The sequence below is a fragment of the Topomyia yanbarensis genome, chromosome 2 (genome assembly GCF_030247195.1).
Source record: "Topomyia yanbarensis strain Yona2022 chromosome 2, ASM3024719v1, whole genome shotgun sequence".
NCBI classification, from domain to species: domain Eukaryota; kingdom Metazoa; phylum Arthropoda; class Insecta; order Diptera; family Culicidae; genus Topomyia; species Topomyia yanbarensis.
The window spans coordinates 199,896,964-199,910,217 of NC_080671.1; the positions used below are offsets into that span (position 1 = coordinate 199,896,964).

Sequence of the window (13,254 nt, forward strand, 5' to 3'; positions counted from 1 at the left end):
CTAAAATGCCTGTGCAAAGTTTGGGAGCGGTTGGTTGCTTCCCGGTTTTGCGCATTGCGTTCAAAGTTTGCATAGGATTTTATATGGGGAAATTAATTATTTTGCATTTACGTTAAAAAAGATCGCAATTTCACTCAATATGAAAAACGAGCTTTATAAAACGATAACTCAAACCTTGGTTAACAACTTTGTCGAAGACGGTAACTAGCTACGAGTTTTCAAAATATAGTTTTAACGATTTTAAAACTTATGGTTCAATCCAAATGCAGAAATTCATTATTTCTTCCAACACTGTCAGTACACCACGACACCGATACTTTAACTTAAATAAATGAGAATATATTCATCGCAGAGACTTGGTACCTTTGAATGAAATGTTCAGAATGAATTGGTGAATAACATAGACGTAGTCAGAAAATGAAAACAAGAGGGGTGGGGCTTGTGTACTCCCCAGTTCCCTGTTTAGATAGTTTAGTATAACATAAGGAGTACATCTTCAACGCAGGTTTATACCGCTGAATTAAAAATTAATCTTACGTGTTTGAGTGCTACTATTTAAGGGATCTACTGTTTTTTTTTTTTTCATACGTTTATTTGACACGGCATTTGCAATAGCTTTTTACGCCAGTTTCTTTTTTTACATAGCACGTTACAAAAATCCTTAAGACTAATTTTAACTATACTAGTACTTTGTCTAAAACTAACACTGAAATCACTTTATTGTTTGCTTTTTTCCTTACATTGTTGTATTTCATACTGATCTAGTATTTTCGGGTGTATTTATTTACTTTTTTTCTGTTATTGTCTAAATTTAAAAACTAAATATTCTAGGTTCCTTTAATTGGTGAATGATTAGCCTTGGATGAGAGTATGAGGAGATGAATTTAATTAAATTTTGACAGACGCTGTTTTTAGAAAATGATAGATAAGTTCCATGTATAGAGGATCGCGATACGCCAGGATGTCTCTAACAGGAACATGGATTGGTCTTCCTCGGACTTGTAAAGAATCTACTAATTGTGATCTGGCTTCACGATATTCAGTGCAGGACCAAACAACATGCTCAATGTCATGGTAACCTTCTCCACAAGCACAATGATTACCCTCAGCGAGCCCAATACGACGGAGATGCGCATCTAAAGTATAATGATTGGACATGAGCCTAGACATCACACGGATGAAGTCCCGACTTACATCCAATCCTTTGAACCATGCCTTCGTCGATACTTTAGGGGTAATTGAGTGTAGCCATCGTCCCATATCTCCATTGTCCCAAGATGTTTGCCAACTAGCAAGTGTCCTCTGTCGAGAAGCGCTATAAAATTCATTGTAAGCGATGGGTCTTTCATATATTTCACCATCTAGTGCACCAATCTTGGCTAAATTATCAGCTTTCTCATTGCCCGCAATAGAGCAATGGGCGGGGAGCCACACTAGGGTAAATTTATAACATTTTCTTGTCAGGTTACTCAGAGATTCTCGTATCTTCCCCAAAAAGAATGGATCGTGATTATCAATCCTCTTTGAGCGTAGAGCTGCAATTGTGCTGAGACTATCAGTGAGGATAAAGTAATGGTTCGGGGGTAAAGTATTAATTATTTGCAAACTATAGTGAACTGCTGCTAGTTCCGCTATATAAACAGAGGCGGGTTCTGCAAGTTTGAGAGAAATTGAAAAATTATTGTTGAAAATACCGAAACCAGTGGCCTCACTGATTCGTGACCCATCAGTGTAAAACATTTTAAGGCAGTCTATGTGTTGATATTTACTTGTGAATATTTTAGGGATCTCCCGCGAGCGTAGATGATCCGGAATTCCACGAATCTCTGCTTGCATGGACGTGTCGAAGAATAAAGTGGATTCAGGAATATCTAGTATATTGACGTATGTGGGAACATACCTAGCAGGCGTTATTTCTTGTGACATGTGATTGAAATACACTGTCATGAATCTGGTTTGGGGTTGAAGCTCGACAAGTATTTCAAAATTTTCAATTACCAGTGGGTTCATAACCTCACATCGAATAAGTAAACGAGAAGAAAGATCCCAGAATCGGTCTTTTAAAGGAAGAACTCCCGCTAGTACTTCAAGACTCATCGTATGGGTCGACTGCATGCAACCTAAGGCAATTCGTAAACAGCGATACTGTATCCGTTCCAGTTTAATAATGTGAGTGTTCGCAGCTGAACGGAAACAGATGCACCCATATTCCATTACTGAAAGTATTGTTGTTTGATACAATCTTATCATGTCACTTGGATGAGAACCCCACCATGATCCAGTTATTGTTCGCAGAAAATTTATCCTTTGTTGGCATTTCGTTATTAGATACCTAATGTGGCCTCCCCATGTGCCTTTAGAATCGAACCAAATTCCAAGGTATTTAAAAGTCAGGACTTGGGCTATCGTTCTACCAACCAACTGAAGCTGAAGCTGAGCTGGATCACGCTTCCTTGAAAAAACAACCAACTCTGTTTTCTCCGTAGAGAAATCGATGCCTAACTTCAAAGCCCAACTTGATAAATTATCCAAACTATCTTGCAGTGGTTGTTGTAAATTTAAGGCTTTTGGTCCTGTAACAGAAACCACGCCATCATCTGCAAGTTGTCTTAGAGTGCATGGGCTGACAATACAATTATCAATATCATTCACGTAAAAATTGTAGAGAAGGGGGCTTAAACAAGAACCTTGTGGGAGGCCCATGTAACTTATTCTGAATGTTGCCAAATCGCCATATGAAAAATGCATGTGCTTTTCTGACAATAAGTTGTATAAATAATTATTTAATATTGGTGAAAGACCACATTGATGTAGTTTCTCTGAGAGAACATCAATGGAAACAGAGTCGAATGCTCCTTTTATGTCTAAGAACACAGACGCCATTTGTTCTTTTTTTGCATAAGCTAGTTGGATTTCTGACGAAAGTAGCGCCAGACAATCATTCGTTCCCTTTCCCCTCCGAAAACCAAACTGGGTATCTGATAGCAAGCCGTTCGCCTCAACCCAATTGTCGAGACGTCGTAGGATAATTTTTTCCAACAATTTCCTGATGCAGGATAACATTGCAATCGGTCGATACGAGTTATGATCGGAGGCTGGTTTTCCCGGTTTTGGAATAGCGATAACTCTCACTTGTCTCCAGTCGTGCGGGACAATGTTCTGCTCAAGAAGCTTATTGAATAAATTCAACAAGCGTCTTTTTGCTAGGTCAGGCAGATTCTTCACCAAGTTGAATTTAATTCTGTCTAGTCCCGGAGCATTATTGTTGCATGAGAGGAGTGCAATTGAGAATTCCATCATTGTCAAAGGCGAATCTATGAAATCGTTACTTGTGGGAGCATCGCGAGTGATTTTCTGCGCAGGAGCAGAATCGGGACAAATTTTCTTGGCAAAATTAAATATCCAACGATTCGAAAAATCTTCGCTTTCATTAGTCACGTTTCGATTCCTCATTCTTCTGGCTGTGTTCCAAAGAGTACTCATTGATGTTTCTCTTGACAAGCCATTAACGAAGTGTCTCCAATAACTAGATTTTTTGGCACGACGTATACTGTCAAATTTGTTTTGCAAAATGAAATAATTTTCAAAGTTCTCACGTATACCCCCTTTCTGTTTCATAATTTCTTTGTAGGCAACTTGTTTAGCTTCATATGCATCAGAGCACTCTTTGTCCCACCAAGGATTAGAGGGCCGTCTATTTATTGTCATTCCAGGATTGCATTTCGTTTGGGCTTGTTCTGCTGCTTCAATAATTAAACCCGCTAGGAATTCATATTCTTCGGTAGGGGGTAGCTCTTCTGTCGAAGCAAGAGAAGTGGAAATTAATGTTTCGTATGTTTTCCAATCAATATTTCGTGTTAAGTCATAAGGAATATTGATTGAATTCGTAAGGCCTAATTCACTGTTAATTGAAACAACGATTGGCAAATGATCGCTACCGTGAGGATCAGGTACAACCTTCCACGTGCAATCTAACCGAAGTGATGTCGAGCACAGAGATAGATCTAATGCACTTGGACGTGCAGGAGGTCTGGGAATGCGTGTTGTTTCGCCAGTATTTAAAACTGTCATATTAAATTCGTCACAAACATTGTATATCAAAGAGGATCGATTATCATTGAAGAGGGAACCCCACAATACTCCGTGCGAGTTGAAGTCTCCCAGTATCAGACGCGGAGCAGCCATGGATTCCACTACCTCAAAAATTTGACGTTGTCCAATTTGAACTTTGGGAGGTATATATATAGAAGCGATAGACATGTCTTTGCCTTTAATGTTCGTTTGGACAGCTACAGCCTCAATGCCCGCAAACAAGGGGATGTTAATTCTATAGAAAGAATAGCACTTTTTAATTCCTAGAAGCACTCCTCCATACGGGGTGTCTCGGTCTAGGCGAATAATGTTGAAATCATTTAAGTTGAAATTAATGTTTGAGGTAAGCCATGTTTCACATAGAGCAAAAGCATCGCATTTTAAATTATGCAGTAAAATTTTTAAGGAATCAATTTTAGGTATGATACTTCTGCAATTCCACTGTAAAACAGTGATGGAATCTTTCATTGGAGGAGGTGAATTACCCATTGAAAGATACAATCGCTGCAAGGATGGGCCATTGAGCAATCAGCTGCTCTAAAAATGTTCTAATTGTTGGGAGGAAAGCTGAAAGTATACTCTTTAGTGGTTCAGAAATATTGAATGCTTTAAAAATCCAATCAACAATTTCAGAAAATTTCAATGATCCTACCCCCGGCTGAGGCTCAGAGGTAGTCGAAATTTTATTATTTCCAGTAATGGTGTTCTGTTTGGATTGTACGTTCCCAAAACCGGGCGGAATTGATTTCGCTTTTGAATCGGAATTTTTCGGTTTTGGGCGCAGTTTATCTATTGGTGGAGAAATTTTAAGGCCCTTTCTTGGCAGCTTGGGAAAAAAAGACTGTTTTCTTTTTCTGGAATTTCCGGGTAAAACAAATGATGTACCTTCGCACGCTCCGTCAGAGTCAGACTGTTCCGAAAATAGAGATGCGTAAGTGTTTTCTAAGAAGATGGGTTTAGGGGTAGCATTTTTCAACATTTCTGCATAGGAGCGCTTAGACCTCTCCTTCAAGGATCGTTTAATTTTATCCTCACGCAATTTATAAATGGGGCATGCAGGGAGCTCATGTGAGTTTTCTCCGCACATTGAACATTTTTCTGAGTTTTCATTGCATGTATCCTCTTGATGAGAACCCCCACATTTGCCACACCGTGCCTTATTGGAACAGTAAGTGGCTGTGTGGCCAAGCTGTTTGCAATTAAGGCAATTCATTACACGAGGGATAAAAAGGCGAACAGGGAGACGAATCTTATCGATAATGACATAGTTGGGCAGCGCAGACCCAGCGAAAGTCACTCGAAATGAGTCAGACAGTCGATAAACTTTTTTATCTCCTTCGTGTGATACTGAATGCAATTGCTTGCATTCAAGTATTTTTACGTCTTTAAGTATGGTGTCTTTGAAACGACCAACCCCATGCTTAACTAAGTCATCAACAGTCAAACTCGATTCTGTGATGACCCCATCAATTTCAATTTCCTTTGAAGGAATATACGCTCTATACTCACGCGTAAAAAGCTCGCAAGAAGCAATTGCATTGGCTTGTTTGAAACTACCAACGACAATGCGTATTTTATCTTTATTGACTTTGACGATCTCTTTTACATCCGAGAATCGCGAAGTCAAATCTTTAGAAATTTGAATAATATTTAGCGCCTTTACTTTACGCCTAATAAATACAATCCATGGTCCCGTTGACGACTCTGGGTAAATTTTAATTCTAGTCGGATTTACATTTTCAGCATAAGGCTTAGGGGGAGGGTCTGTTACTCGTTCTCCCATCTCTTCATCCATTTTACCTAGCAAGAAAAACTATCACAAAAAGGAATGAAAAATATACCTGTTATACCTGTAGAACACACCTCATGTGTTACGTTGAAAACTCGGTGCCCGTTGTTTGACAATGTGACACCTGCTGTTCTTCTTCGTCGCGTTGCTTCTTCAGTAGAGAAATAGTCCTACCTGCAACACTTCAAAACTCTCTCCGATTAAGCTGCTCGTCGGTATCACCACCACAAGCGCGCTCTCTCCGTTTCCACCACCTCGGTAGACAAATGTGGCTACCTGTGGCTTGCTGCGAAAATCCCACTGTCGATGCGGCACTTTTCGGTGCCACTTGTTTTCCTTATTCGTCGTACCACTTCTGCGGTAGACAAATAGAGCAAATGGGTCTACCTGTGACGCTTCCCTCTTGTCGATTAGAATTGCCCGACGACACCAATACACTATATTTTTTTCTGTGTGTACAGGCACGATCACTGTCGATTTCTGCCACCGCGGTAGGCAAATTCGTCTACCCGCGGTTTGCTGTCAAAACACCACTTGTCGAGGATGCCGTTGACCACGCCTCCGACGTATCAACTGTCGACTCACACTTAACAAACTGGTCTCTCTCTCTCCCACAATAACGCATACAGCGTCTCGCACTCCGTCACTCTCTCGAGAACAAAACCTTCCACCTGGAGGCACAACCGTCTCGGTCGGTTGCAAAAACTGTTATGTAGGGATCTACTGTTATCTCATTTAAAATGGTACAACGGTTTATAAGTTTTACATATTTTAAAACCCTATTTCTTAGCCGTTCAGAGTCAGAATTTAAAAATTCACATATCCTTAGATTCCTTGAAGTCTCGGAATTGTTTCTATTGACGTTTTCGTTTGAGAATCTAGGAATGAAACCAGGATAGTTATTTCAATCAAGCGTTTTTTTTTATGAAATTGAGTTAGGTTCACGCAAAACAGAGGTGATGTTGGCGAACCAGAAATATACTTCAGGTTAGAACCCAACGCGATTTCCAGACACATAAATTTGTAGTTGTAAATTCTAAATATTGTAAATGTTATTTCTCACAACAAAGACTGTAGTATGATTCATATTTGGGTCTATCAAATATTGAGAAAGTTTGTCGTTGACCTTTACAAGGACGTAATGATTCTTTGTCTTATACAAACAGTGATGTACCAAATCGGGTTTTTATAATTTTGAGGAAAAAACCCAAGGTTTTTTTCCCGGTTAAAACGGTTTTTTCGCGGGAAGATTGGGTTTTTTGCAATTTTTCGATATTTTAGTAATTGAACATTAATGTATTGTTATCCAAACATTTTTATTTTATTTATGAGCATTATTGTCATAAAGTGTTGCATGTATATGAACATTCTGAACGGTTTTCCTCGATTGAATCATTGTTATAGCGGTGATCCAACATTTTTTACAAATATTGTGGTTAAATAAGTGATAAAACTTTTCAACACGTTTTGAGCTAAGTCGATTGCGTTTGTTACTGTGAATCCTAGGTACTAAACATTTTTTCTACTGTTGCTGATGTAGTTGATGCCGAAAGAATTCGGATTGCGATTTGTGAGACTTCTGATAACGGCTCATACTAATGTGGAATGTCAAGGCCACTCGCTTTCTGCATATTACTCACTTTTACTTTTCACTGAACTAAGTACACATGCCCCCCCCACCCCTCTTCTTATCATTTTCTGACTACGTCTATGATATTCAGCAATTCTTTCATTTCATTTCATTTCATTCAAAGATGCCAAGTCTTTGCGATCAATATATTCTCATTTATTTAAGTTTTTAATGTTGATGTCGGTGGTGCACCGGCAGTGTGACAGCGAGTACCTCCAGGTCTAATCACAACTAAATATCTATCCTCTAGGACGGCGCCAAAAACCACTGTCAGAATAAAAGGAGAAGAGATAAAAATAACACATAAGAAAGAAGGAAAATTACCGTGATTTGGAACGTGGAGTTATTAATTCTTAAAAAACTAAACCTTCATTCTGTGAACAAATTATTTGATTTGAATTGGTTAATATTAATCCTAGGTACTATAATTATTCTTAATTCTTACGATAAATTACTATGTCTAATCTTAAAATTATAATGAACTCCAGGAAATTTAACCTAAACTTACGATTGGCGAAAGTGAATACGATCGGTGATATTGGGTACTGAAATTTTGTAAGTTGATCGAGAATTGAAATGAGCTATACTAAAACAATAAAATATTTACAGCTAAAGCTGGTCAAGCAATATACAACGTTTGTATCAGTCTAAGGAATTCAGTGATAACATTCTTTAGAAAATTTCATCAGAAGTGTTTTTTCGCTAACATGGAGCAGAACAAAGGGACCGATCCACAGGTACAATACAACTGTGTTATTTGCAATTGCCCTGACCATGTGGAAGATATGGTGGCATGCGATACATGCCAGTTGTGGTTTCACTACACCTGTGCCAAGGTGGATGCAAGTATTAAAACTCGCCATTGGCTTTGTGAATCCTGTGGACCCCTTGACGATTCCGAGCAGTCGGGAAGACCGACCGCTAAACTCGCTGACTGTTTTAGATTTAAATCATTAACGCTCCAGGAAACTTAACCTAAACCTACGATTAGCGAAAGTGAATACGATCGGTGATATTGGGTATTGAAATTTCGTAAGTTGATCGTGAATTGAGCTATACTAAAACAATAAAATATTTACAGCTGAAACTGGTCAAGCAATATACAACGTTTGTATCAGTCTAAGGAATTCAGTGATAACAGGCAGTGTTGGAAAAAGTAATCAATTTCTGCATTTGGATTGAACCATAAGTTTTAAAATCGTTATAACTATTTTTTCAAAATTCGTAGCTAGTTAGTCTTCGTCAAAGTCGTTAACCAAAGTTTGAACTATGATTTTATAAAGCTGGGTTTTCATATTCAGATGAAAAGCGATCTTTATTAACGTAAATGCAAAATAATTAATTTCCCCATTCAAATTTTGAACGCAATGCGCAAACCCGGTAAGCAACCAATCGCTACCAAATTTTGCACAGGCATTTGGTACCACTAAAGGAACTCAAAATGTGCTGTGCCCGCTAGTTTAAATCATTTTGAAGTTTTCCCATACAACCGCGAGTCACTGTTACATGTGTTTTCATTAGTCTGTTTCTTTTGTACATCTATTAGTTTGCTTTTCCGTTATTTATGTATACCAAAATAGTATTGGTCAATTTATACACTTCTAATCAAGCTCTTTGCATCTTTTTTTCTTTATTCGACATGTTTGATTCTTTATATTAGTATATCTCTACTATACGCTATCTATACTCATACAGGTACAAACGCTCGTGGCCTTCGCGATAACACAAACCTGGCAACAAACGCGACCATCCAATTGCAATAATCCACACATACTTACGCCCGCGATTTCGCCTACATGAAAACACACGTAAGCGTAGCATCTTTAAACTTCCAAACGCGGTCTCAAACATTAACCCACCACTCGCGCGATCATGAAACGGTCACGTCCGGAAGTCTTACCTCGCTCCTAGCAGTCTGGAGTAATGCCTTCAGTTGAACCAATCAAAAAAGTGACGCTCATATTCACTACATAACATATGGTGACATGACCTGGAACTTTAGTGACACGGGGAAACGGACTCTCTTCTACCATGTGTACGATACGAGACGCGCGCGGTCAAACAAGAATACACGCTACATCAGTATAAAATCGTAATTATACACGCAAAGTCACATACACGTGACAAACACGTTAATATACAAATGCTTGAGCCCTTCGCGACCATCCACGGCACCTACACTTGCGATCTCGTAAACATGATAACATCCCGGTGATAAAGTGAATGTCTCATCTTATATAAATTTTCAAACGCGGTCTTAAGCGTGAACCTAAAAACTCCCGCGGTTGCACTATCATGAATCGGTCCCTTCCGGATGTTTCTATCCTTGATATCAGCAGACTAGGTCCATGCCTTCAATTAGACCAATTAATAAAAGAAAGCTCTCATATCTACTGGACACCACGTTGCATGACCGAGGACTTTAGTGATATGGGGTGACTTACTCCCTGTCAGAATGTGAATTGTACACCGAAAACTAATTATCAGAATGAAGGTATGCGTGGCCATACAAGAACGCACGCGTATATAGAAATGGCCACACGGTTATAAAATCCAGTTTTGTACACGCGAAGTCACAAGAGCGCGAGCACACGTGACAAACACGTTAACATACGAACGCTTAAGCCTTTCGCGATTAACAACACACACCTACGTTCGCGATCGCGCAAACTTAATAACACCCCGGTAATAAGGAGGACGTTTTAGCACTTGCGAAGTTTCAAACGCAGTCTCAAACGCGAACGCTCATGAATCAGTCACGTCCGGAAACCACTACCCTCTGCCCTAATAACTTAGGTCCATACATTCAGAAGGACCATTAAATAAATAAAGCTCATATCCACACACATGGCGACATAACATAGTGATATAGAAGATTTCACTTTCTTCTAGCATCTGAGCCGTAAACTAAAAATAAAGTATTAGATTCACGGGCCGCGCGCAATTATCTAAGAACACACGCGAATATGCGAAAGGCACAATAGAATTTATACACGTAAATGTGAGTCCCTACGCCCGCACATACCTGAACCGTCAATGAATATTACATTCAGAATCACGGCCCACTACAATTGGCCTAGAGCAGTGTATTATTGGGCGCCATTGCCTATCTCGTCTGCAAATTGTAGTATGTGAATCTGACGGGGAGCCCTTCCGAGAACCTACCTCTACAGCTCCAGTAGGACACTCGGTATCATAAGGAATTTCTTGTCTCCTCCTTTTGGCAAATAGTACGATTTTTTCAACAATACTTAGAATTTGAAATGCAGATTCGAAAAAAAAACTTATAAACCTATGCGGGTATGTATCACTTTCTCCTACTCAATCAGTTTTCTGAAGATTCTTGCATGCGATTTTACATCTGTTTCGTGTAATTAGCAGCGTTTTTGTAAATGCCTATCGGCAAGCTTTTTTCATGCATTATCAAAATATATAATCTTTTGTGGAATAGACTCAATATCAGACAAAATGTTTAAAATTAAGAAAGTTCACTTAGTATACTCGAGAACACAATATCTACACTATTACAAAAAAATGGTGTGCAATATAAACACATTGAAAAATGTATTCCACATTACTTGATGTACTTAACGAGAGACAGCGCCATATGGCTAATGGAAACTGAGAAAAGAGGGTACCGTCAGCTTACCTCAACCAGTAATTAGCCCCGCCCAAGTAACTACGACGCTTCAAATGATGTAAAGTTAACAGTCTTAAATGAGTCATTCGTGGAATGCAATAAAATGCTTCATTGCTGTAAATGCAACACCAATGCTTTCATAAAGTGGAAAAGAGGGATTAAGGTTGGACAGAGAATGCGCAAAATTCTCAAACGAAAAAAGCAGTTTTTTTCCACACCGTATGTCAGATCTTCATAAAAATCAATCAGCGTATGTAGCATGTTGTTACAGTACTGCTGATTGATTTTTATGAAGATCTGACATACGGCGTGGAAAAAAAACTGCTTTTTTCGTTTGCGAATTTTACCCTTTCTCTGTCCAACCTTAACATCATAACAAAATTTCAGTATAACGCATATGGTTATTTGGGCGGGTTCGCCTATTCGCACGCGCTTACTGTCATGTTATTTAAGCAAAGTTCATGTTCATGTGCTGAACGAAGATTTTAAGGATAGTATTAGGTAGTCAAAAAAGTATTGAGTATAACAAAAAATACAAAATGAACACAGATTTTTCAATTCACTGAAAAACTTATTTTAACCAAGTATCCGCCGTTTTGTTCGACTACGTTTTCTTATTCTTTTAGTATAAAATAAATATTCCACTACTTTAAGTTATGAAATTTTCAATCAAAGTATTGAAGTGAGTTTTGAAGTCGTCTATGGAGAGGATTTTTTTTACATCGAAAGAGTTCTGTAGCGAACGAAACAGATGATAATCTGGTGGCACTATATCCGGGCCATACTGCCGCTCTACGTATAATTGTCTCATGTGTATAGGGAATGTGTATGGAACATTTATGCGGATATCGGCAGTATATGCAGGATACAACAGTTCTTCCCAACCAGAGTCCTTAAGTTTATTTCGGGTAGTGATCGAAAAAATGAGTGCCCATAAACAACAGCAAAATAAACACTTAAATCGTATGTTGCTCAGAAAAATGTTAAGTTTTATAGTTAGGACATTTTTTTGTCTATTAAAAAGGAAAACCTCCAGTCCAGCAAAATGGTAAATACTATTCAGGTGAACGTCTAAACCAACTGAGGCTGTGAACCATTTGGTGAAATTTTTAACTTTTAGTTAAAATCTGTCACTTCGAAAGTTATTTGCAAAATAACCCTACTCTGGAGCATGGTTAAAATTGATAGAGCGATAGTTAAATTTGACAGCTCGATAGTTGAGCCCAAGCCTATCGAACTTGGCAATGGCTATCTGGTGATTTATCTTATCGAAAGCAGCAGAGAAATCGGTATATATGCTGTCAACCTGAAGTCGTGCTTGTAAGGACTTGATGATGAAAGATGTATAGCAAACAAAGTTTGTTGAAGTTGATCGTTTGGGCATAATACCATGCTGGATATCAGATATGTATCTAGAGCAGTTGTGAGTGATGAATTGGAGCAAAATAATTTCAAATAGCTTAGATACTGCACATAAGGCAGCTATCCCGCGATAGTTATCTTATATCAATAAGGCATTTGTTCCCTTTTTTAAACACGGGAAAATGTAAGAATGTATGCATTTCTTCAGCACTATAGATGGAATTCCATCGCTCGACGATGACTTCAATTCAGAACATGCAGTGGTGACAATGGCAGTTGTGATGACGGGGTGGGGCCCAATGGGAGAATGGGGGGGGGGGGATTCTGAATAGTGATATGGAGAGGGGGTGATGGCGACAAGTTTTAGGAAGTGGTGAAGGTGCAGCGGTGATTGCACAAGTACCGGCGAACTCCTGACTAACAAAGCAGAGATCAAGCAGGCAATTGTTGCTGTTGTAACAATTATTCAATTGAATCACACCAGCGGTATTGTAGTCGTCCAAAAGTCTCCGAGAAGAAACAGTTGGTGAAGAGCAATTTGCATCAGTTGAAAATTATGAAAATTAAAAAATATCTGGCAAGTCATGTATATTTGAATGCAGAAAAAAATGCAGGAGAGTAAGGTGAGTGTTGAAAAACTGTTCTTTACGGTTTAGATCACATAATTCCGAAATAGTCAGTTTCGGAAGCTATGTAATATCGAAATAGTTTTACAACTGAATACAGCGCATCTTCTGATAC

General features: G+C 38.7%; 1 protein-coding gene across 3 annotated transcripts in view; it reads left to right on the plus strand.

Annotated features, from left to right (window-relative positions):
* The window catches only part of LOC131682651 (glycerophosphocholine phosphodiesterase GPCPD1), a 105,040-nt gene that overhangs the window by 15,999 nt on the left and 75,787 nt on the right, over positions 1-13,254 (plus strand). The window lies entirely within an intron of this gene.